Source organism: Pseudochaenichthys georgianus, chromosome 14, assembly GCF_902827115.2.
Source record: "Pseudochaenichthys georgianus chromosome 14, fPseGeo1.2, whole genome shotgun sequence".
Taxonomy (NCBI): domain Eukaryota; kingdom Metazoa; phylum Chordata; class Actinopteri; order Perciformes; family Channichthyidae; genus Pseudochaenichthys; species Pseudochaenichthys georgianus.
Genome location: NC_047516.1, coordinates 39,832,764 through 39,856,810, shown reverse-complemented (window position 1 = coordinate 39,856,810; position 24,047 = coordinate 39,832,764). Strand labels below are relative to the sequence as shown.

The following is a 24,047-nucleotide window of genomic DNA, read 5'->3' as shown; positions in this document are numbered from 1 at the left end:
TTTCATACATAGCTGCGTCCAAGAAGAAGGTTAACTTGTTACGTTAAGTAATTTAGATCAATAAAAAGCAATACTTCCAGGCTGAAGACTTTTCTTTTTGTCGCTGCTTTTAATTGAACTATTCATATCTTAGACTGCACTGTAACTTTTATCCATGTATTTTTTCTTTTAATGTTTATTTTATTAGCTTTTCTTTTTAATGACTGATTTTAAATGCCATTTTCTTAATGTCTTTCATTTTTTGTAAAGCACTTTGAATTGCCTTGTGTTGAAAAGTGCTATATAAATAAACTTGCCTTGCCTTACTTATACCAATGTCCATTGATTTATTTATTTACTCATTCATCCCTCCACAAATGAAAACAACACTGATGAACCATAAAAACGAGATTTATTACAAATATAAAAAGGTATGACATAGAAAACAGTACAAAACAGAATAAGGACATGTAATGGAGTATAATTGATTGGTGTCAGGTGATCGTGACCCGCAGCCACGGCTGGGCGGAGCGGCTGATTGGTGCTGTGATTGCCTCAGCTGGTTAAAAGAGTCCTGCTGATTATACTCTGTGTTCTAGTTTGGTTGTGAAGCCACACGGTTTTTTGACCGCTGCATTGCACTGCAGAGAAGAGACTATTTGTTTATTTAAAGTACGAACACTGTTTCAACCTCGTCTGGTAAGATACGATAACTTGGAAATAAATGTACCAAAAACAAACGTATCTCTGAGTGATGTGTGAGCGCGTCGGCCAGGCGCTAAAACCAAAAGAACAGAAAATAGCTTAAGAAAGGTGGAAAGAAGGCTCTTTTATTCCTATTCCTCACTGTCAGTGTCAGGGCAACAGAGTCCTGCAGAGAAGCATGAACATCTGCCTTTCTCACAGGCAGACTCTTTGCAGCTGCAGTCTATCACATGCAACACACTGTCAGGGGCAGGATTTCTTGTCATCCAGGTGACGTGTAAGTTCCCATCCTCTATTTCCCAACCATATCCAGCAGGTGATGGAGCATTAATTTCTCTTTTGAGACAGGACCTCATTATTGCTGCCTGGTAATTTGCCCTTTTGCAGTGCTGATGGAGGGCATCAGGAGTAGGGGGAATGCTTAATTCTGGCAAGGCCGATGATACCATACAGAAAGCCTTGTACCTAGCATCATTTACGTCTTTGGCTGCTGGCTGATCATATAGGTGACATACATACCGGCAAAGAAGTGCAAATGTTGATTGCTCCAAGTCAAAGTTAGTACCTAAACTTCTAAAAGCCTTAAGGTAGTCATCTTTCTCACATGCAACAGCAAATGACTTTCTTTTACCTTTGCCATAGAAAGCGCTTGTGGAGTCACACCCAGAGAACGTGTGAATTCCAATCAAGGCTGAACACACACTGGTTCCGAGAGCTGATGACACCATGGCAATGTCAATGATCCGTGTCCTGTTGCCAGTGAACCATCATTGATGTCATGCTGCTTCTGCTAGTGCTTTGACTCATCAAAGCACTAGCAGCAGCAGCATGATGATGATGTTAAATGTGTTGTTTTAGGAACATCCATTGTAAATAAATGGAATTCAATACACATTGAATAGCATGTCATGCAGTTTGTCGGTGCCTTTTCCTCCGTGTTGTCCTGGCATATCGTCTCCCCCATGGTTTGCTGTGCTGCCGGGGGATGCTCCAAACGCTCAGAGAAAGGAGTATGAATGTAAGGTTTCCCCACTGACACAGAGAGGAGGAAAGAATGTCTGGCTCAAGTCAGCAGGAGCAATTTAACTATCACAAAAGACAACAACAGCAACACAACATGTGAGGTAATCATATTTTTCACAAAATGAAGACCACACCATTGGGAAGCTTAATGCGTGTTTAATAAAAATAAGGACCAGGGAGAGGCTTGCAAAGCTTTGGGAGTTGAGACGCAGGCGCAGGGTGAGGGTCTCAGTGCAGGTCTTCAGGCTCCATTGAATCCCCCTGGGGTTCTTGTGCTGAGAGAGGGAGACAGGAGAAAGGGTTAGATACATCTAGCAACCTATAGGATGGGAAATTGCTGACCTATTTTAAACGTACCTTGTGTTTTCACTCTCACGTAAGTCCCTCTCTCTTTGCCATCAATCCAACATCAGCTGAGCTGCAACATAATACAGACCGGTAATAATCAACAGAATCACAAAGACATAATATGGCTCTGCTAAAAACACTCACCCATAAGTTAAGTTTTTGTTTACTGTTTAGAAGTCTCAAATGTGCACTCTAAATCCATATCAATAGCGATGTATCACAAAAATAGCTCTCTTCCTTATTATTATGTAATGTTAACTATATTATACTAGCTTGAACTCCAAAATGGATATCCTCATTTCACCACCTCCACCCACTACAATCACACGCCCCAATGTTATATTTCACTAATATTTAACTCCCTCCACCCCGGATAAAAGCACGTTAAGAAGCCCCTCTTCTCTAATACCACAACGTTGGACGAAATGACATTAAGAGAACGGAATTTACAAATAAAAGGCTGATCATGGTTTACGTGTGTTGCTAACTTTATCCGGTATCCTAACCTAATCTGTTATCTGTAAACGTAACTGTAAAGGATGTTAGTGGATCCACTAACATCCTTTAATACAAATGTTAATTTGAATCAGATGTACTGATAATATCCGCAATATAAATCTTTAAACGTCTTCTTAACTTTAAAAGTCCATCACTAACGGTCTATTATGCTGCAACTCTACTGTGCTGCTAGCCTTGCCGGCGGCGCTAACTTCCGGGAACTATTGAGAGGCTCCACGATCCGCCATTGCTGTACAAAAATGGTCCATTGGAGTGAACGGAGATGTCGTAACTCTTCTATTATAGGGCTCTGGTTGGGACGTGTCACATCGGCCGGATGTCGCCAATGACGTTATAGGAGCAACAATTCTGGATCTGCTTATTAGCACCCCCCCCCTTTTTTTTATTAGAGATGTGGGTACTAGTGTTCATTTCGTCAGCTATTTTTTTATTTAGTTTTAGTCTTAGTCCTGTGTTAAATTTTCTTTTTAGTTTTAGTCACCTTCATCTGGTCAGGTGTGTGGTGTTTTTACCTGTGTTATGGCCACATTGCTTCCCTTCTGATAATACATTGCATTCGCTTTTTTTCTCCGCCTCATTGTAGCGAAAATGGGCCCAAATATCACATGGTTTGTTTCTCCCAAGCAGTGGTGGCTTTAGACGTTTTCGTTGTCAGTCATTTTGACGGACAGGATCGTAACATTTCCGTCATAATCCATTATTATCCGTCGAGTGCACAATCACCCGCGCTGACGGGGGGGTATTCGGTTAATGCGAGTGCGACCACTGCTCCCAAGCCCTGTTGTTGCCATTTTATTTTCTGTTAAATAAGGTTAGTTAGACCATGAGTTAGACCCGAGTCTTCCTGACAGTTCATATTGTGCCGCTGCCCGGTGTAATTCAAATGTACCGCCGCGCGCACCGCAGACACACACAGCTGCTGCCCAGCCGCAGCACCGGAAATGGAACTGCTGGGAGAAAAACTAACTATCAGAGATGTAACGTTATCTTTGATAATATTTCGTCTCCTCATTTTTCGTCAACGAAAGTAAAGAGAGATTTTGGCATAGTTTTTATTTAGTAAACTACATTTTCGTCTCGTCACTTTTCGTCAACGATATTGCATGATGATTGTTTACTGCCGTCGGTGCCGTCTTGTCATCGTCTCGTTTTCGTCATGGAAAACAAGGTCGTTGACGAACATATTTCGTCATTGTTTTAGTCAACGAAATTAACACTAGTGGGTACGGAGGAAAAGAGAGAGGGTTTTGTTTCCTGACACTTTGTGAGTTCCCGGGGACACATATTTATGTATAAAAGACATCAAAAAGTGCATTTTGCATAATTGGTCCCCTTTAAATTCTAAATTCAACTGCTGCCTATCACTCTCCTCACATGGGAAATGTTATCCACTTGTTTTGTCTTAGAATTACAGAGCTGTTTTTATTCTAGGTGGCTGAAATATTAGTTTAAATAATTCAATTCAAAACCTTTATTTATCCAGGTAAAATCCCATTGAGATCAATGATCTCTTTTTCAAGGGAGACCTGCAGATAAATATTAGGGATATTAGGGCTGTCAGTCGATTAAAATATTTAATCGCGATTAATCGCATGATTAAATATATTAATATCAATATTAAGAGATTTAATACTCTTATCAACATATGAGTGGACAAATATGCTTTATGCAAATGTTTATTATCATTTGAACAATGACAAATATTCTCATGAATATTAAACACAACAACCTCCGAACATTACAAATATTCGCCTCAATACAATCTGGATCCTCTCCCATACAATAATACAATACTGTGTGTGTGTGTGTGTGTGTGTGTGTGTGTGTGTGTGTGTGTGTGTGTGTGTGTGTGTGTGTGTGTGTGTGTGTGTGTGTGTGTGTGTGTGTGTGTGTGTGTGTGTGTGTGTGTGTGTGTGTGTGTGTGTGTGATTGTGATGGATCGTTGGAGCTATGTGCAACTCAAGGCATATGCTCGAACCGGAGCTGCCTGGACGCTGCAATCATGTTGCACTATCCGAGCTGAGTGTGCTGACTTCTCCTACATTGTCCCACTGTCTGGCTTCCTGCATAAAGTCAAGTGCTCGGCGCAGTTGTGGCGAAATGTCGCTCCTCTGTTTTCATTTAATCAGATCCGTTAGCGCAGCTAGCTAGCACCAGCTGCTAACAACAACAATACACGTACGGTCTCTCTCTCGGGCCACACGTACACACACCCTCCCGGTCCTCCCGAAGGCCAGTCGGTGCCTGCCGGTGAGCGTGGAAGTGTGGTCTGCCGCAAGCGGACGGCAGGAGCGGGGCTATCAGCATCAGCTTGTAGATGGTATTTTAAACTCGATGCGCTCTGAAACTACGGGGCGGCCGAAGACAAAAAATACACATGCGTTAATCGCGTTGAAATAATTAGTGGCGTTATTTTTGTTTTGCGTTAACGCGTTATTAACGCGTTAACTTGACAGCCCTAATAAATATACATGATATTTGTTGTGTCTAGCAGTCTTCAGAAGGTGCAGATAGAAACACAAACCAGCTGTATAACCTGCAAAAAAAGTGTACTCGACATGAAACATAACATGAAGAACACGTGAAAAGCCACTAGCTGGACCATGACTGACTTAAAATGATGACTGGATAAGTATCCATGCTCTGACAGTATCTGCCTTATTCCCTATTACAGGGGAAGGTCTCGTCACATACACCATGTTACAAGCTGTCATATAGTGCCAACTCACTGGCTGTTTAATGATGCCAAATGTAGTAACTTCTGAACAGTACTATTCACTCTAATTCATCCACCCCCAGATTTCCTTCTCTACCTTCCTCCTCCACTCCTCATCCCAACCTCCTCTTTGCTCCTCTTCCTCCTCCAGCTCTACATCACAATCTCTGAAAAATAAATAAAGAAAGAATTTAGGGGGCGGGGGATTAATTTGGTTCTCTGTTCACTAACGCTGCTGAATCGATGGACAGTTACCACGGTAACAGGAAGGCTGGAACCAAAAATATATTCTATACAATATCTTGAACACCTCCCCCTACATTAATTTTGCCGACTGATGCATCTTCCAACATCACCTTCCAGAGCATGTTGGTGTTAACTCCAAATGACAAATTAAGAAAAACACAACAGAACGTATGAGGGTGCAGTCAGCTCTCCTAACTACTGAGAATGCTTCTTCTTCTTTGAACTCATTAATGTTCAAGAATGGGAAAAAAGTTTGATCCTATGCAAAGCTCAAAGTTAAGTTCCGTCCCATCAGCTGCTGCTTTGGACATCTCTTGTTATGGCTTAATATTTATCAGTTTATTCCTGTTGCTTTAATGTGTCCAGGAGGCGTAGAATGCTGACTTGGTAGTTGGTAGGATACAAAAATGAACCTTAATCGATATCAAAAAAGTCTTCCGTCCACACGGAATCGGCTCATGAAACGTGTCCGTCCACACGAGACCACTCGACGCGCTGGAGACGCTGTAGTACATATGCCGGGCCTGTAAGTGGAGCAGTACTTCCGCCACAAAATACACCAAAAGCAGCGAAGAAGACCCCCCGAGCATGGTTGCTCTTCTGTTTATTCTCCACGATTTAGCAACATGTAGTTCATGTAGTTCTCCATGTCCAATTGTTGCTGATGGTTGTGGTCGACGAACTGTAGATGTTGCACTAACATCTGTAGCATGGTCAGTAGCGTCTGGAGCACGGACGCAACCCTGTGATCTGCCATTGTTGTCTTTGTTGGCGAAACACATCAGCAATGTGACGCGGGAGTGAGCAGCAGAGGTGGGGAGAGGCGAGCTATGGCGTCATCGTTATCAGTAAATGATCGAAAAGGACGTACACACGGAGCCGTTTGGCCATTCTCAATACAGATTTTTTAATAAAATATAATTTCAGAGTCATCCCATTCTGTTTTGAGATCAAAGCACTCTAGAGTTAACGAGCTGCTCCATCCACTCCAATGTTAAAATATGAAAAAGGCCTCTCTACCAAGCTCCAAACTAAATTCAATATCTCAAAAAGTTTAAAACATATCAAAAAGAAAAGTCAATTTTGAATAGCTGAAGGTCTTGTGATCATTTGAAAGTTGGAATGAAGTGTCTAGCTGAAAGTATGTGGAAGGAGTAGCATTTGGCGCAAAGTGTAGGAAAACAGGATTTGAAGGCTCTTCCTATTGACTTCCATGTTAAAAAAAGAGTTTAAAAAGCTGAATATTTCAAAAAGTATGACATATTTTGAAAAGGTTTAAGGTTTCCCATCGATTCCTGAACAGGCTGAATAGTTTAATATTTGAATGGTTTCTGTAGTTGAAAATAAGCTGAAGTTATGGAGTGCCAAAGTATTGGCGGAAATAACTAGAAAATGCATTTCCTGCAGAAAATGCGTGCGAATGCTGTAAACTGTGAAAATGTATGGCTGAATTTAGTGTGTTATTAGCTGAATGGTAACTGCTTTTAGCTACAAATGCAGAAAAAGCTTAATATTTAAAAGAAAAGGTTTAAAAAAAGGTATAAACAACAACATGTATAGCCTTGATGTCCTGAAATAGCTGAATAATGTAATAGTTGAATGGGTTCTGCAGCTGAAAATAGGCTGAAGGAGTTAAATATCAGATGTAAGTAGTGAATGAATTTGTATTAAGATGAGAAAAGAAAGTAAAAAGGCTTGGGAAAGCAGCAGAATATTTAAACTTTAAACTTTTGAACTAACTTGATGGTGAATTATATGTCGCCATGGCAATGGCATTTGATGACATCCCATAATACGCTTAGATGTGTTGATGGCTGCATCGTTACCAAACCTGTGAAGTTTTGGGCCATTTCGAGCATTTTCACTGAAGTTATGAGAAAACCGTGTTTCATGGTGAGCATTGTGTTGCCATGGCAACAGCATTTGAAGAAATCTCAAAACTGTCCCGTAGATGTCTTCACGGCTGTACTGTTAGCACACATGTGAAGTTTGAGCACTTTTTCAACATTTTCAAAGGAATTATACATTACATTAGGAGGTTACCATAGGCGGCGCGTGAGGCTCAGGTTTGGGAAGGCTAAATCACTTTTTTACCTGACGCTGCCCGCCTCCGGCGTCTATAGAAAAGAGATCAACTCAGTGAAAGCACCGCCTGCTGAGCTCAGTTTGCAGTTTAAATCTCTCAAGTCATATTACAGGAGAAAGGAAATACAGTTTTGCACTTATCATTCATATCAGATCATCGTCGATCATATATCATAATATCACATTTCCTTATCTGAGTCAGCTTCTCCGGCCGTATCTGGCCGTGCAACACTTACAGCGTCACATACTGTAAGAGAGAGAGAGAGAGAGAGAGAGAGAGAGAGAGAGAGAGAGAGAGAGAGAGAGAGAGAGAGAGAGAGAGCAGAGAGAGAGAGAGAGAGGAGAGAGAGAGAGAGAGAGAGAGAGAGAGGAGAGACGAGAGAGAGAGAGAGAGAGAGAGAGAGAGAGAGAGAGAGAGAGAGAGACGTACGTACCACCGGCGGTGGTGGCGGCGAAGTCCATAGGGACTTGGCTTGGCAACTGGAAGGTCACCAGTTCAAGTCCCGGAAAGACCAAGTGCTACCGAGGTGTCCCTGAGCATGGCACTGTTCCCCACACTGCTCCCCGGGCGCCGTTCAAAATGGCAGTCCTCTGCTCCTAACACTAGGATGGGTCAAATGCAGAGGGATTAATAAAAGTCCATCTTATCTTATCGTTTGAGAGAGAGTGTGTGTGTTTGAGAGAGAGATAATTGTTACAGCTCAAATGCATTGCAATAACTTCCATGTTAAAAAAAGACTTTAAAAAGCTGAATATTTTAAAAAGTATAACTTATTTATAAAAAGTTGAAAGTGTCCCATCATGTGCTGAAAAGGCTGAATAGTTGATACTTGAATGGTTCCTGCAGCTGAAATTAGGCTGAATGAGTTAAATAAATATATTAAATGTAAGTAGTAGTGATTGAATGTTTACAAACACCTGTGAGTGTAAACCCAGAGATCAAAGGTTTCCATGGTGACGAGTTATGACGATTTACCAACTGCAGCACTGAGTCCCATAAGAATGCATTGAGGATTATATCTGACAATGTTGCCACCTGTTCAAAAACTATGGCTCCTATCAAAAAATTACCAGACCGTGAGCATCAGGGAACCCCAATGAACTGAAATATTGTTTTTTGGGGTTTTGTGAGGTCCCTGAACAGGCTGAATAGTTTAATATTTGAATGGTTTCTGTAGCTGAAAATAAGCTGAAGTTATGGAGAGCCAAAGTATTGGCTGAAATAAGGGCAATAAAGATTTGAAGTACTATGCTGTAAACAGCATTCACACTAATACATACATTGAAGAACTATAGTGGAATGATGTAAACAGCATTCACACTAATACAGATTCAAAGAACTATAGTGGAATGCTGTGGCTGTGGCACAGATTTTAACATGAGTTTGTATTGCGCAGCTCGTTAAGTCTAGATCTCAAAACAGAGTGGAGCAGTGCTTGAAATTCTCCCCAAATCTTTTTTAAACCTGCCATAATTCCCAAACCCTACACTCCTCAGACATATTTCTTCATGTAAAACGTAGGAAACCCTCTCCTAGGTTGGAAGATAAAAAAATATTAAGAAAAAAATATTAAACAAAATGCCTCTTGAGGGCATGAAGAGACAAAAAGTCCACCTAGCTCCCAATTGATTCCCATGTAAAACAAATTCTGAACTTTCTTTAGAACAGAGAGAAGTACACTTTAGACAAACTGCTCCCATCGCCACATTTTACATATAAAACACCAAAAAACAACGTATTCATTGGAGTTCCCTGATGCTCCCTTTCTGGTAATTTTTTTATTTATTACATTACATTACATTGCATTTAGCTGACACTTTTATCCAAAGCGACTTACAATAAGTACATTCGACCAGGAAGACACAACCTTGAAGAAAACACAATCATATAAGTACATCAGGTTTCATAGAGCCAAGTATTTCAAGTGCTACTCAACTGGCTTTAGATAAGCCAGCCCTTTGTTAGTATAGAAGTGCTTTGTTAGTAGTTCTTTGTTAGTAATTCTATCGCTCGAGGTGGAGTCGAAAGAGATGAGTTTTCAGTCTGCGCCGGAAGGTGTGTGAGCTTTCTGCCGTCCTGATGTCAACGGGGAGCTCATTCCACCATTTTGGAGCCAGGATAGCAAACCCACGTGTTTTTGCTGATGGGAACTTGGGTCCCCCTCGCAGCGAGGGTGCCGCGAGTCGTTTGGTTGATGCAGAGCGTAGAGCATGCGCTGGGGTGTACAGTTTAACCATGTCCTGGATGTAGGAAGGGCCAGATCCATTCGCAGCATGGTACGCAAGTACCATTGTCTTGAAGTGGATTCTAGCAGTTACCGGAAGCCAGTGGAGGGAGCGGAGGAGCGGCGTGGTGTGGGAGAATTTAGGAAGGTTGAAGACCAGACGAGCCGCTGCATTCTGGATGAGCTGCAGAGGTCGGATGGCACATGCAGGTAGACCAGCCAGGAGGGAGTTGCAGTAGTCTAGGCGTCTGATGACGAGAGCCTGGACCAGAACCTGCGTGGCTTTCTGGGTCAGCTGGGGACGCATCCTCCTGATGTTGTAAAGCGTGTATCTGCAGCAGCGGGTTGTAGCAGCGATGTTTGCAGTGAAGGACAGGTTGTTATCTAGGGTCACACCCAGATTCCTTGCAGTCTGAGTCGGGGAAACAACGGAGGTGGCGATGTTGATAGTCAGGTCAAGAGTGGGACAATATTTTCCCGGAAGAAAAAGCAGTTCAGTTTTGTCAAGGTTGAGCTTGAGGTGATGAGCAGACATCCACTGAGAGATGTCAGCTAGACAAGCAGAGATGCGTGCGACGACCTGGGTCTCTGAGCGGGGAAAGGACAGAATTAATTGGGTGTCGTCAGCGTAGCAGTGGTATGAAAAACCATGCGGGCTAATGACAGATCCGAGCGAGTTTGTGTACAAGGAGAAGAGGAGGGGACCAAGAACAGAGCCCTGAGGGACCCCTGTAGTTAATTGACAAAGGTCGGACTCGGACCCTCTCCAAGTCACCCTGTAGGTACGGTCTTTGAGGTATGAGGTGAGGAGGGAAAGTGCAGAGCCTGAGACTCCAAGTTCTTGGAGAGTGCGAAGGAGGATCTGATGGTTCACCGTGTCGAATGCAGCAGACAGGTCCAACAGGATGATGACAGAGGAGAGGGAGGCTGCTTTAGCAGTGTGCAGTTCCTCAGTGACAGCAATGAGAGCAGTTTAGGTGGAGTGACCTGCCTTGAAACCAGACTGGTGCGGATCCAGAAGGTTGTTCTGATGGAGATAACAGGAGAGTTGTTTAAAGACAGCGCGTTCAAGTGTTTTAGACAGGAACGGGAGGAGAGAGACAGGCCTGTAGTTTATAACATCAGACGGGTTGAGAGTGGGTTTCTTTAGGAGAGGGTTTACTCTTGCCTCCTTGAGACTGTTTGGAAAGTGACCAGAAGTTAGAGAAGTGTTGATGATATGGGAGAGAAACGGTAGAATATCAGGAGCGATAGTCTGAAGGAGGGTTGAAGGGATAGGGTCCAGAGGACAGGTGGTAGGGCGGGCAGAGGTAATGAGGGTAAGAACCACACTTGGAGAGAGAGGGGAAAAGGAGGTTAGTGTGCGGGTGGAAGGAGGGTCTGGTGACCCAGCGGTGAGTAAATGTGAGTCAGAAAAAGAAGAGCGAATATCATCAACCTTTTTTTCAAAGTGGTTAACAAAGTCGCTGGACAGAAGGGAGGAGGGGGAGGGGCTTTGGGAGGGTCCAAGAGGGTGGAGGGGGAAGGGGCTTTGGGGGGGTCCAAGAGGGTGCAGAAGATGGAAAATAGTTTTTTGGGATTGGAATAGGAAGATTGGATCTTATCTTGAAAGAAAGTGCTTTTTGCCTGAGAGATCGAAGCAGAGAAAGAGGAGAGGAGAGCCTGATAGGTTAGGAGGTCGTCACGGTGTTTGGATTTCCACCGTTTCCGCTCTGCTGCCCGAAGGACGGTTCTATTAGCACGCAGTGCGTCATTTAGCCAGGGAGCAGGAGGGGACTGACGAGCCTGCCGAGATGTGAGAGGACAGAGAGAGTCCAGAGAGGATGAGAGAGTAGAGAGGAGAGTTTCTGCAGCAGAGTTTGGAGGCAGGAGTTGGAACGAGTCAGAGGAAGAGAGGGCTGAGAGCACCGATGAGGCAAAGGTAGAGGGGGAGAGGGAACGGAGGTTACGGCGGACAAGTGCAGGATGAGAAGAGATTAGTTTGTTATGTTTGGAAAGGGGTAGAGAGAATGAAATGAAGAAGTGATCGGAGGTGTGGAGCGGGTTTACAGAGAGGTTAGAAGTAGTGCAGTTCCTTGAGAATATGAGATCAAGGACATTGCCAGCTTTATGAGTCGGTGGAGACGGAGACAGTGAGAAAGCAAAGGCGGTTAACAGAGATGTTAGTTCGTCTATCTTCCCCGTCTGGAGGTTGAATTCTCCGAGAAGTACAGCGGGAGGGCCAGTTTCAGGGATGTGTGAGAGGAGATGATCTAAGTCCTCCAAGAAGTCCCCCAAGGCGCCTGGTGGACGGTAGAGAACAACAAGGGTTCATTGTATAGGATGGGTTACTGTGACGGCATGGAATTCAAAGGTGGAAGGAGCGAAGTTAGGTAGCTTGAAGAGGGAAAAGCTCCATTTGAGAGAGAGCAGGAGACCAGTGCCCCCTCCTCTGCCAGTGGGTCTGGGTGTATGGGAGAAGGAATATGCTGTGGAGAGAGCTGCTGGGGTGGATGTGTTGAATGGAGTAATCCAGGTCTCAGTGAGAGCAAGGAAATCCAGGGACTGCAGGGAAGCGTAGCCAGAGATGAAATCAGCCTTAGGAACAGCTGACTGGCAGTTCCACAGGCCGCCTGAAACTAGATGTTGGATGTCAGTGGAGCACGTGGGATAGACGAGAGCGGGCCGGTTATAGCGATTAGGCGATACACGGGCCAGTGATAATTGCGAGAAGACACATAAACAGGAATGGAGAAAATACACATGATTATAGCATGAGGGGCTAGAAAGCTAAAGAAAAGAAAAATAAGACACCAGCGATACTTAGCTCAATCAGAGTAGGATTTGCCTCCTCTTTGCCACCCTCGTGACTCCCGCAGGACTCCAATGTCTTTGTCGGTCTTTGACTCCCGCAGGACTCCAATGTATTTGTCGGTCTTCGGCCGTCTGACGCTGAAGCTGACGCTCAAAGAAAGAGCTACCTAAATGGACACCTGATTGCTGAGTTCCCACAGCTGTGGTGCCACGCCCCTCTAATTAGTTAACTCTCTACAGCTGATGGGCGACAGCTGAGAGGCCATGCCTATTTAAAAGCAGCCAAGATTGCCTACTGAGAGCAGTGTAAGAGGTTCACGTGATCAGATCTGAGATTTAAATTCTCTCAAAAGCGCCGTTTTAGCTACAATAACTACAGAACAATTATACAGAGTAGAATAACTGAAATAGAGAACTCTAATTAAACAAGAATAGTACTTACAGTGGCTGCTGCGTCAATAGGTATTGTCGCCACCGGGTCAAAATGCACACGATAGGAGCCATAGTTTTTGAACAGGTGGCAAAATTGTCAGATATAATCCCCAATGCATTCTTAATGGGACTCAGTGTTGCAGTTGGTTGCCATGGTGTTGCTGGGCAGATTGGAGCCACACATCTGAGTGACATCATCTAATCAGAGCAGACACGCCCACAAACAGACTGGTACAGACAGACAGACACACAGACAGACAGACAGGCTGCATCTCAGGTCGATTATTTTCATTTCCTCGCTCGTCGGTCCTCGGTATCACCGGAAGTTGATTTGTCTGTGCCATCTTGAGTACCGTCCCATGGCGCTTATTTCTGAGGACCGAGGAGCGATAATGGAGGAGCGATAATGGAGGAACCACCAGACCATCCTCCGATGAAATCCTCAGATACTCTCCCCACCTCCTTACTGTGTATCGCTTACTGATTGGACGATGCAGCGCATGCACTGATCTGATGCTTCTTGACATGAGAACAGTTTCCCTGCGGAGTGAAGAAAACACATGAAACTCACGAGAGTCACTCCTCAGTCTATACCGTGTTTTGTTTCAATTCATGTTACAAATATGTGACATGTCTGAACAACAAAGTGGTCAAAAATCATTTTATTCATTTATTGGAAACATTTTCATGATCGCTTTTTTCGTTTATACATTTTAAGAATGGCGTTTATCTTTTTTGAGAATTAGTTATTTTATTTCATGATGATACAAATGTTTACTAACATAGGCTGGGGTGTGTGTGAAAATAACGGGGACAGAGCTGCTGTCAGACGAACAGCTGTGCGGCATCATCACAAATCGCTTCACGTGACGCTCCGGAGGAAAGGACGCGATGTTTACAGTGAGAACAGCTGTGAGGTCCGTGCAGAAAGCAGAGCAGTGTGTATAATATCACTCAGTATAACAGGCCTACTCTCTTTATTTGCTTTAGTTTAGTAGATATCTACAAAGAGTCGATATTTTAAAAATTTCTAAAACCATTTAGTGCTTCACATAATAAAATACACAGTGTGTGTGTGTGTGTGTGTGTGTGTGTGTGTGTGTGTGTGTGTGTGTGTGTGTGTGTGTGTGTGTGTGTGTGTGTGTGTGTGTGTGTGTGTGTGTGTGTGTTGTACAGTGCGTGGATGCAGTGGACAGACAGGTCTCAGTTGGTTTGGTGTCCTCTGCTTACTTGTAAATAAAACTTTTGGCCCGTAATTTATTTCCTCATTGTAGCGACCAGAGAGAGGGGGGGGGGTATATCCAGTCTCCGATAGTGTTACGTTATTATGAGAGTGCTCCGTTTGATTCTGAAATTGTATATATTTATATAAATATATGTGTGTGTGTGTGTCCGCATCTGTAGCCTGTTATTGTCTCATGACACCGCACTGTGAATGAATCAAAGTAAATAAGTGGTCATGAACACATCTGTCCGTCAGACAGAGGCTGCTGTGCCTCCTGTCATCATTAATGGACGTCTCTTTAAAATGACCGCTCAGAGGAGAGGAGTTCTCATTTCTCTAACCGCCTGCTGCTTCCCCTCCTCTCTCCTCGGTTCCCCTCCTCGAGTCCTCCGCTCGCATCTCCTGTGGGCGGGACTAAGTATCGAGGATAGGAGTCGAGGAGGGGAGTCGAGGAGGGGAGTTCGAGAAATGAGAAAGGGCCCAGGGCCGGCCCGTTGCACTGGCATTATAGATGTTCGCCTAGGGCGCCAGATCTGTGGAGGCGCTGCGCTGACAGCTCTGGGAGGGAAAACAAATGTTTTGACCGTTGGTGCTCATCCTAATTTTCGGCCTTGATGTAACAACATTCATAATTAAGTAAATGTAACACCCTTTTCATCCCGGTTACACTTTTCATTTCCCCTGTACGATGGGCGCTGTAAGTGATGAAAATGGGGGATGTTGGCTTATCTGGCAACCGCAGCTCACAGCCAACGTGCGAGTGAGCGAGGGAGAAAGGGAGGGCGCTGTTGTTATTAGCATCTGGTGCTAGCTGCTCTAACGGAAGAAGAAGATGTTTCTCCAATGATGTGGAGGGAGAGTCCTCTCCAGTCAGACTGAGGCTGATAACTAGAGCTCAGTGAGGTGAAGGACTCTGAGGGTTTAGATAGTTCACTTTAGTCTAAGTTATCTCAGTGGGTCTCAAACGGTTTGATCACAATTTACGTAAACACATATTTCCAAGGCACTCCTTTATAATTATTGGGATAAAACAGGTTTGAAATCATTCCAATGTAAACTATAGGACAGTAAACCAGACATATCGTTTTAAACTGGAGAGATACAAAAATATGCATAAATAAAATAGTAAAATAAGATATGAATGAACAACAAACATAAAATACGTTACATGTATTTGTTATTGGCTATGGGTTATTGGTTATGCTCACATACTTATTTAATTATTAAAATGTAAACCGATCTTTTTCATATGGGTGTTTATGTACCCCCTAGATCTAGTCTCTAGTCATTCTGCTTAAAGTGCACCAGATTGAAGCATTTTACTTTAACATGTTCAAACATTTCTTCCTGGTATGCCTGAGAGGGCAGATATGCTTGTTTTTCTCAACAAGAACTTAATCATTTTTTTTACCCTGCCCCTCAAAGAATCGGAATTGAGAACCGTTAAGAACCGGAATCGAAAAGTAGAATCGGAATCGGAATCGTGGAAATTCAAACGATACTCAACCCTAGTAATGAGTGACCCGACTGTAAAACTAAACATATCTATAACTAGTTTAGGTAGTTTGAGAGCTCATTAAAATAGCTACGTGTGATATTCTAACCTGAAGTGTGTGTTTTGTTCGCTCACCGCTGCATGTGATGCAGAGCTGCGTCTCGACTCGTCAGCAGCAGCTGATCTCTCTCCCGTCAGATTAGACTTCACTCGCGTTTGTCCATATCGATCAGATCCAGCTAGTTCTAGCTAATGATATGACTACCTGCTTATTAAAAGACACCTAAACAATAAGTGTCGCTATGCAACTGGATGAGGCCACAAAGTATAGCGCAGCATTATGCATTTGTTTACATGCCCACCGGAACCCCGAGGCATTACCAACAGATCAACGCACAATCAACCCATACAGGACATCTCTTTCTCCACATTAAGTGTTAGACATTATAATTGACTATTCGTGTCTGTCACATAAATGGTGCAACTGATGCGTATTGCATATAAGGGGAACAGATTTGAAGAGAGATTTAGATGTGCCGGTCATCAACATATTTTACAGGATCTCTGGGTCAGAGATATGGCAAATCCACCCAAATGACCCCAGAAGATCATCATATAGACAGCCAGTCCCCCTGTGACGCAGACCACATCATGTAGACAGCCAGTCCCCCTGTGAGGCAGACCACATCATGTAGACAGCCAGTCCCCCTGTGAGGCAGACCACATCATGTAGACAGCCAGTCCCCCTGTGAGGCAGACCACATTTGCGCAGCGTTGCGCTCTCAATACATAAACAAATTTAAAAAACAGGCCATCGGGAGGACCAGGAGGTTTCCCATGGCCTGGCCTGCTGGCCGGTCCGGGCCAGTACACAGGTGGTCATGTCCGACTATCACAAATATGAACATAAATAAAAATAGGCCTGTAGAAAAACGGGGGTTCAATAAAGATAACACCATTAAACAGTTACACAACATAACAGAAATAATATCGATAGCAGCGTCCCTAACAACCACCTTGGTAACAATGAAAACGTTGTATGGACACAATTTCCTGAAGTAATCTTCGTAATAACTAGCAAACTAAAGATCATGTACATCCACTGCACACATAATCTGAAATAACAACTCATATTTCTCGCATCAAATGACATCAAAACGCATTTTAAAGCCAAAGTAACCTTAAAATAGGCATTTTCCACCGAGAATAAAACGAATGTCGGCCATGTTTTTTTTTTCTGCAGGGAGAAATGTGAAGATCACGTGACATAGACGCCAGCCATTGGAATGAATGGTGAAAAAAAACGTAGGGATTTTACAATTTCAGAGGCGTTTTTGTAGAAATACTACGTCCTACGTTGTGGACCAACGTAGTTATTACACGTTTAGATGTGAGACTGGGTTGGCTTATCTGGCCAGACTGATACCATTAACCAGAAACACATTGTAAGCAAGCTTTGCTCCCATACTGATTTCACTTTCAGTCGGTAGTCAAAGTTCTGTGTGCTCTGGTATGTGTGTCACCTGGCGTAACGCCGTGCTGCAGCGCAGCCTGGTTCCCTCTGCTCCCTGCAGCCGGGCGGGGCGTGGGAGGGAACCCGTTTGCCGCAGTAACCAATACAGCGATGGGGAAGAAATGCATTGCTGTCCCAACACTGACAGCGCTTTCTCACACACACACACACACACACACACACACACACACACACACACACACACACACACACACACACACACACACACACACACACACACACACACACACACACACACACACACACACACAGGCATCATGAGCAGCCAGTCAGCGAGCAGGCAGTCGTTTGAACAGAGCACTTTCCAGCAAGGGAGATAGCGAGTTGATTCTCATCAGACACACACACACACACACACACACACACACACACACACACACACACACACACACACACACACACACACACACACACACACACACACACACACACACACACACACACAGATACTGTCAAACACACATCTTCATGCACAGGCATGCAGGAGGAGACGGAACAGAGCGTGGAGGTAAGGAAAGACTTTAAGGCAGTTCACAGTTTTGTCTTTAAAAGTGATACGTGGGTGAGATGATAAAACTCTAGCTGACCAGCTGTATGTGAGAGCTGTGTGTGTCTGTGTGTGTGTGCATAGGCATGTGTATACATTGTGCTTGCCAGCTCACCCTGCAGTCTGGGGCGGTAAACAGCTGGACCTCTGTTGCAGAAAACTGCAGCAAAGTCTATTTTCCTTCCAGGCTCTGTAACCTCAGCAGCTATAGTTCCCTGCCCTCACAGCGAGCTGCAGCTATACAGGCTAGCACAGCTCACTCACTCATGTATTCTGTGCATGTAATCCCAGTGCAAGGCTGCACGTCCATTGGTGAGTTACTATCAGCAGGAGAGTTCCATCTGCTGGACACAGTTTATACGGAGCGATGTGGTGCTGAAACATGTCATTTCTCACTTTGTTGACAACCATTGCAGTTACAATTGTGTTAATCTTTTAATTACTTTAAAGGAATGGTCCACTCATTAGATAATTAATCAAAACTTCAGTATTTAGTGAAACGTTATGTTTAAACCATACCCTGAAGAAATCAGCGATATTCCCCGGTAAATAATGATTTTATAGCTCTTTTTTATTCAAACCTGTATATTCCGTCAGGCAGCTGCCATTTTGGCCATTTTCAATAGTCACGTGATGGTCGTGACGTCATCCATGCGTTCACTTTGTCAACACACGAAAACATGGCGGAGTATTTGAGTTCGCATTCGTCTAAATGATGGCAATACTGACATTCCTGTCTGCTAATGTATTGTCAGGGCCCCAGCAAACATTTTAGAACATTTACTGATTTAAGCTAGAGAATTAAAGCAGTCTGGACAGTCTGAGAAACGTCGCCGGACAATTACAAAGACTAGATCATTCCAAAAGATCCCTATCTACAAAACTTCAAATTCAAATATTTTATTAATTATAAGGCCAACTACAGGCAAACAATACAATTGTGTATATCATGTACTGCCCAAATAATATAAAATAAAGTTTGTAAAAAGGCAAACAATACAACCCCAATGTAGGCCTACTTAGTAGATATAATGATTTTGATTACTAGATATGTATGCATGTAGTACCACTGTTGCTAGCGATTCCCTCTCTAGTTTAGCATACTCAGCCTCGTTGTCCCTGGCCCTAGAACCACGATTTTATGGGGCCGGAAAAACTGGGGAAAAGTACCCGCTAGCCGGTACTACGCTATATGGAAAGGCCACCAAAAACTGTCCTGGCCTGGACGCTAAAGGACGTTTAAACGGGGCTACCCGCGGCAATGGAAATGCGCTATAACATACCTTATTCTTACTCCGAGCACTACTTCTGCTCCTCCGTCGCTTCACACTTGCAGAGGGCGATTTCTCAACTGGCCGAACTGGTGTCCTGGTCGGTGATGACACCAGAAAGACCGATGGTACTGCATCTCCATTAAGTAATGGTTGTTCCATAAATCCCATGTTATGTTTTATCATACTCTCAGAGTAGTCGTCCGGAAACTTGAAATGTTCGCTGCATACATGAGCCTGTGAATCTCTCGGTTCGGGCCGGCCACATTTCGCTAGCCACTGCCTCTGAATGTACTTCTTACGCTTACCTTTTGGCAACAGATGGAACCGAGCATCCCGTGGATTGTTCCTATCCGAATTGTGGCAATGTTTCGCGATACAATGAGGCATATTTCTATAGAATTGACAGAGTAACTAGAGTAAATAACATGAACATCAATTTGTCCTCGACACCAAACGCATAGTTTACGTCACTTCCAGTAAAATTGCGCCGCCCACAGGGTTGATGTTATTTCGGTAATTAAGCAGTTTAAAATAACTGATAACGTCATCGGATTAAAAAAAAAAAAAAAAGACTGGCAGAGACTGGTCTGTTTTATCGGATGATAATTATTTAAAAATGCGTGTCATGAGCATACCCTCCCTTTAATCATGTATGATGCAAAACCACCAAACAGGTTATGGTTGCATTTGCTTTCTTACCTTCATTTTTACTTTTGTGAATCAAATACATGTATTGTTTGTGTGTTTTCAAGCATCACATGCAATAGGCTCTGGTAAATTAAAGATGAAATGTTCTCACTATTTCAGATGTTTTTTTTAGAAATAGGTCATAATTATTTTATTGAAAGAATAATTAGTTATCTGTTAAAAAAAGAAATGATGCGTCTCTAAAAGGATGGACTTTGTGTCATTAACTGAAGTGACCGTACCCCTATGGCAGTCTGATCATTCTGCTGAGCTGGCGCTCTCTTCCTTCACTCTCTTCCTTCACTCTCTTCCTTCACTCTCTTCCTTCACTCTCTTGCATCCCGTAACGCTCAGCCCAGAGACGGCAGAGGAAGAGTGGAGCAGAGGATGGACTAAGAACAAGAGACAGAGGATGAATGAGAGGCAGAAGGGTTGTTGGGTTGTTGGAGGAGTTGTCAGTCCAGCTGCCAAGCGTTTGGAGTGTGTGTGTGTGTGTGTGTGTGTGTGTGTGTGTGTGTGTGTGTGTGTGTGTGTGTGTGTGTGTGTGTGTGTGTGTGTGTGTGTGTGTGTGTGTGTGTGTGTGTGTGTGTGTGTGTGTGTGTGTGTGTGTCCACCTTCCCAGGGACCGCCAAAGGAAAGTAGTATTTCTTATCTTAACAAACAATGAACTAAGCGGTTCCTCAGTCTGCTGAGTTTTGTAAAAAGACAAACTGTGCGGATCAAGAGTGTTGTTCTGATGAAGGTAAGAAGAGAGTTGATTACAAACAGGACAGTAGGTCGGGCGGGCAGAGGGGACGAGGTAAGGATCACGTTTGGAGAGATTGGAGAACAATAAGTTAAAGAGTGTGGGTAAGGAACGAGGAATATCATCAGGATTTGTAATCTCCACCAGTAGAAAATGATATGATTAATAAAACGGGAGGAGTTATTGTAACAGCGTGAAATTCAAAGTAGTAGTTAATGTGGTGATAGGTGGACTGAAAAACTCCTCTACCAGTGGTGCATGGTGTGTGGATGAAGGAGTAGGTGTTGGACAGAGCAGCGGGGGGGTGTTAGATGGTAGTTTCTTCCATAAGAACTGAGGGAATAAGCAGGGCCGGTCCTTAGCTCTGGCGTTATAGATGTTCGCCTAGGGCGCCAGATCTGTGGAGGCGCTGCGCTGACAGCTCTGGGAGGGAAAACAAATGTTTTGACCGTTGGGGCTCATCCTAATTTTCGGCCTTGATGTAACAACATTCATAAGTAAGTAAATGTAACACCCTTTTTCATCCCGGTTACACTTTTCATTCGCCCTGTACGATGGGTGCTGTAAGTGATGAAAGTGGGGGATGTTGGCTTATCTGGCGCCCGCAGCTCACAGCCAAAGTGCGATTGAGCGTGGGAGCGAGGTACCTACCGGCGCTGTTGTTATTAATACCTGAGGCCTGTACTACGAAGCCGTATTTCCACTTAGCGAGCTAACTTCAGGGAAAACTCTGGGTTTCCTATGAAGGTAGATATGGTGCAAAATGCGAGAGCGTGTAAAACTTGATGTGAGCACATACATTTACACATTTACACGTACTGTATCTGTGAACCAAATTTGAAGCCACAGAAGAAAAAAAGTTTTGTAGCTTGTAGACAAAAAATGAACTTAGTGATGAAATGTTCACTTGCAGAAAAATATATTTTCCATTACAACTTGGTGATTACAACCTCTCAAATCAGTCATTACAACTTGGTGATTACAACCTCTCAAATCAGTCATTACAACTTGGTGATTACAACCTCTCAAATCAGTCATTACAACTTGACGAATCTGCTCTGTGGCAGTATAAATCAACGAATCTGCGGTCTTGACTTTTGCTACACTTCTTGCGATGATTGTGACGCTAAAGTAATTTTCACCTGTAGATGTGGGGGGAGGGAGGGGGGTTGGAGCGAAGGGGCGGAGCTATCAGAACGAGGAGGCGCACGCTCGGGTCAGTCACAGCCATGTCAGGTCGAACCGGATGACTGCGGGGCCCTACATGTTGCCCCTTTCACATCAACGCGGTTCCAGGGCCGGTTCGGAGCTTGTGCCTGATAAGCACCGGTTTTTCCTGTTCACGCCGCAGCGGAGACGGCTCTTTTCCACGAAAACCGGTTCTTACCAAGCTTGAAAAAAGTGTCGGTCTAGCCTAGGAAAAAACCGCATAAGTCACGCTTACGTCGGAGGGGTGCGAGATTAACCTGAACTAACAGTTTATGGAGAGTAGCCTACGGCAAATAAAAGTTGAAACAAGCAGTAGCGCTGAGCAAAGTGACTAGAACGCATTTGTAAAATAAACACAATTTATAAAGTCAGGCCACACTAACCAGTAACCAGGCTTCGTGTGATCCTGTTTATTTGACCACCCGTTCGCTGTTATTGATCATTGTGGAGGAGGCAGATGTTTTGTTTTGTATTATAGCAGCTATCAGATGGAATCAATACATGGGCTGCACAGGTTGTCATGTCCGACTATCACAAGTAGAATCATAATGAAAAATACGCTGGTAAAATGTGCCTGTAGAAAACAGCTTATGCCACAAGTTATAGCAACAAGCTACAAGTAGCCTAGTAAATATAGTCAGTTTAGCTTCGGTTGCTATGCTAACATCACCCATTTCATACCAGAGAAACTTTCATAACAGCGTTGTGATGCCAAACAGCATCAATTCAAACTGAAACACATTCACTTAAGGGGAATTGGGGATTTTTATCAGCTGCTTGTGTGACAGTCAGACTGAATAGGCCTACTTTACAGCGGGCGCTGCTGTGAGTTAACGGGAGAATAAACTCCCGTGGAAGAGCAGCACTGCAGCGTTCGGTAAATGCCGCTGTAACACATTAATAAACAATGAACCACGGCACTCTGGAGAAAAGTATAAGGTTGGAGAAGTAGTTATTTAATTTAATCTGGCTTCGTATGATTAAAAGTAACACGATCATCGACCCAACGCCGTCCCCCATTGTTGTTGTTGTGACTGTGAGCGAAGCACGGAGCTAGAACGGGAGCTGCGTTGGTGTGAAAGGGGCAACAGTCACTTGTGTGACTGACCCGAAAGCCTCATTGTTCTGATAGCTCCAACCCCCCTCCCTCCCCACACATCTACAGGTGAAAATTACTTTTGTGACACATTTATCGCAGGAAGTGTAGCAAAAGTCAAGACCGCAGATTCGTCGATGTATACTGCCACAGAGCAGATTCGTGAAGTTGTGATGACTGATTTGAGAGGTTGTAATAACCAAGTTGTAATGGAAAATATATTTAAAAAATATGTATTTTTCTGCAAGTGAGCATTTCATCACTAAGTTCATTTTTTTCTTCTTCTGTGACTTCAAATTTGGTTCACAGATATGTGGATATTTGATACAAGTGTAAATGTATGCACACAAGCTCAGATTTTTCTGCAAGTGCTCACATCAGGTTTTACACGCTCTCACATTTTGCACCATATCTACCTTCATAGTTTCCGGTCCTACGACGCTGGTTCTCTTCTTAGCGGGCTAGATCTCCATGGTAACTTATGCTGAACGGCTAACCTGCTCCGGAGCAGGTTTGGTTCCAGGATAAGAGATCAACTCAGTGAAAGCACTGCCTGCTGACCAATCAGAGCTCAGTGTGCGGAGTTTAAAGCGATCAAATCATATTACAGGAGAAAGGAAATACAGAAAAACTGCCGTTGCAGGAAAGACGGCCGGTGAAAATCAACTGACTAAGAACGTGAAAATTAATAGAATATCACCTCCCATGTTCATAGCAATCTGACAAATATAACATTAGCGTTAAGAAAGCTTACTGAAATATCTGCCACAAGTTAACATAAGTAACCGGATCAAAGTAACATTACAGTCCGCGGCACTGTGAGTGCAGACGTCGATGTGTCCCATAATCATTCATATCACATCATGATGTATCATATATTTCCTTATCTGAGTCTGCTGAGCCGTATCTGGCCGTGCAACACTCACAGTATCACATACTGTATGCAGAAGTATTATATATATTATAAGCAACACATTAAGTTGACGAAACACTCGAGTCAAATGTAATTCAAGTCAGATCCACTCGTGTCTTAGACAGGTTTTTTATCATAAACCTGTTAATGTAGCATTCAAACACTTTTTTTTACCAGCTTTATTCACCTTGCCGGTGCAGCTATGTGGCTTTTGTTGTGTTCAAAATTCCAGGAAAGACAAACAACTTCTA

The 24,047-nt window shown here is 43.6% G+C and overlaps 1 protein-coding gene and 1 long non-coding RNA gene across 4 annotated transcripts in view; one reads left to right on the top strand and one right to left on the bottom strand.

Moving 5' to 3' along the window:
• dlg2 (discs, large homolog 2 (Drosophila)) overlaps positions 1 to 24,047 on the top strand; it is a 407,394-nt gene that overhangs the window by 102,192 nt on the left and 281,155 nt on the right. The gene's annotated exons all lie outside the window — the stretch shown is intronic.
• Positions 1,895 to 18,113, bottom strand: LOC139435148 (uncharacterized). Its single transcript, XR_011644410.1, has 4 exons — positions 17,988 to 18,113; positions 8,056 to 8,224; positions 2,065 to 2,125; positions 1,895 to 1,982 (listed from the first exon to the last, which is right to left on the bottom strand). It is a non-coding gene; the product is annotated as an uncharacterized lncRNA (long non-coding RNA).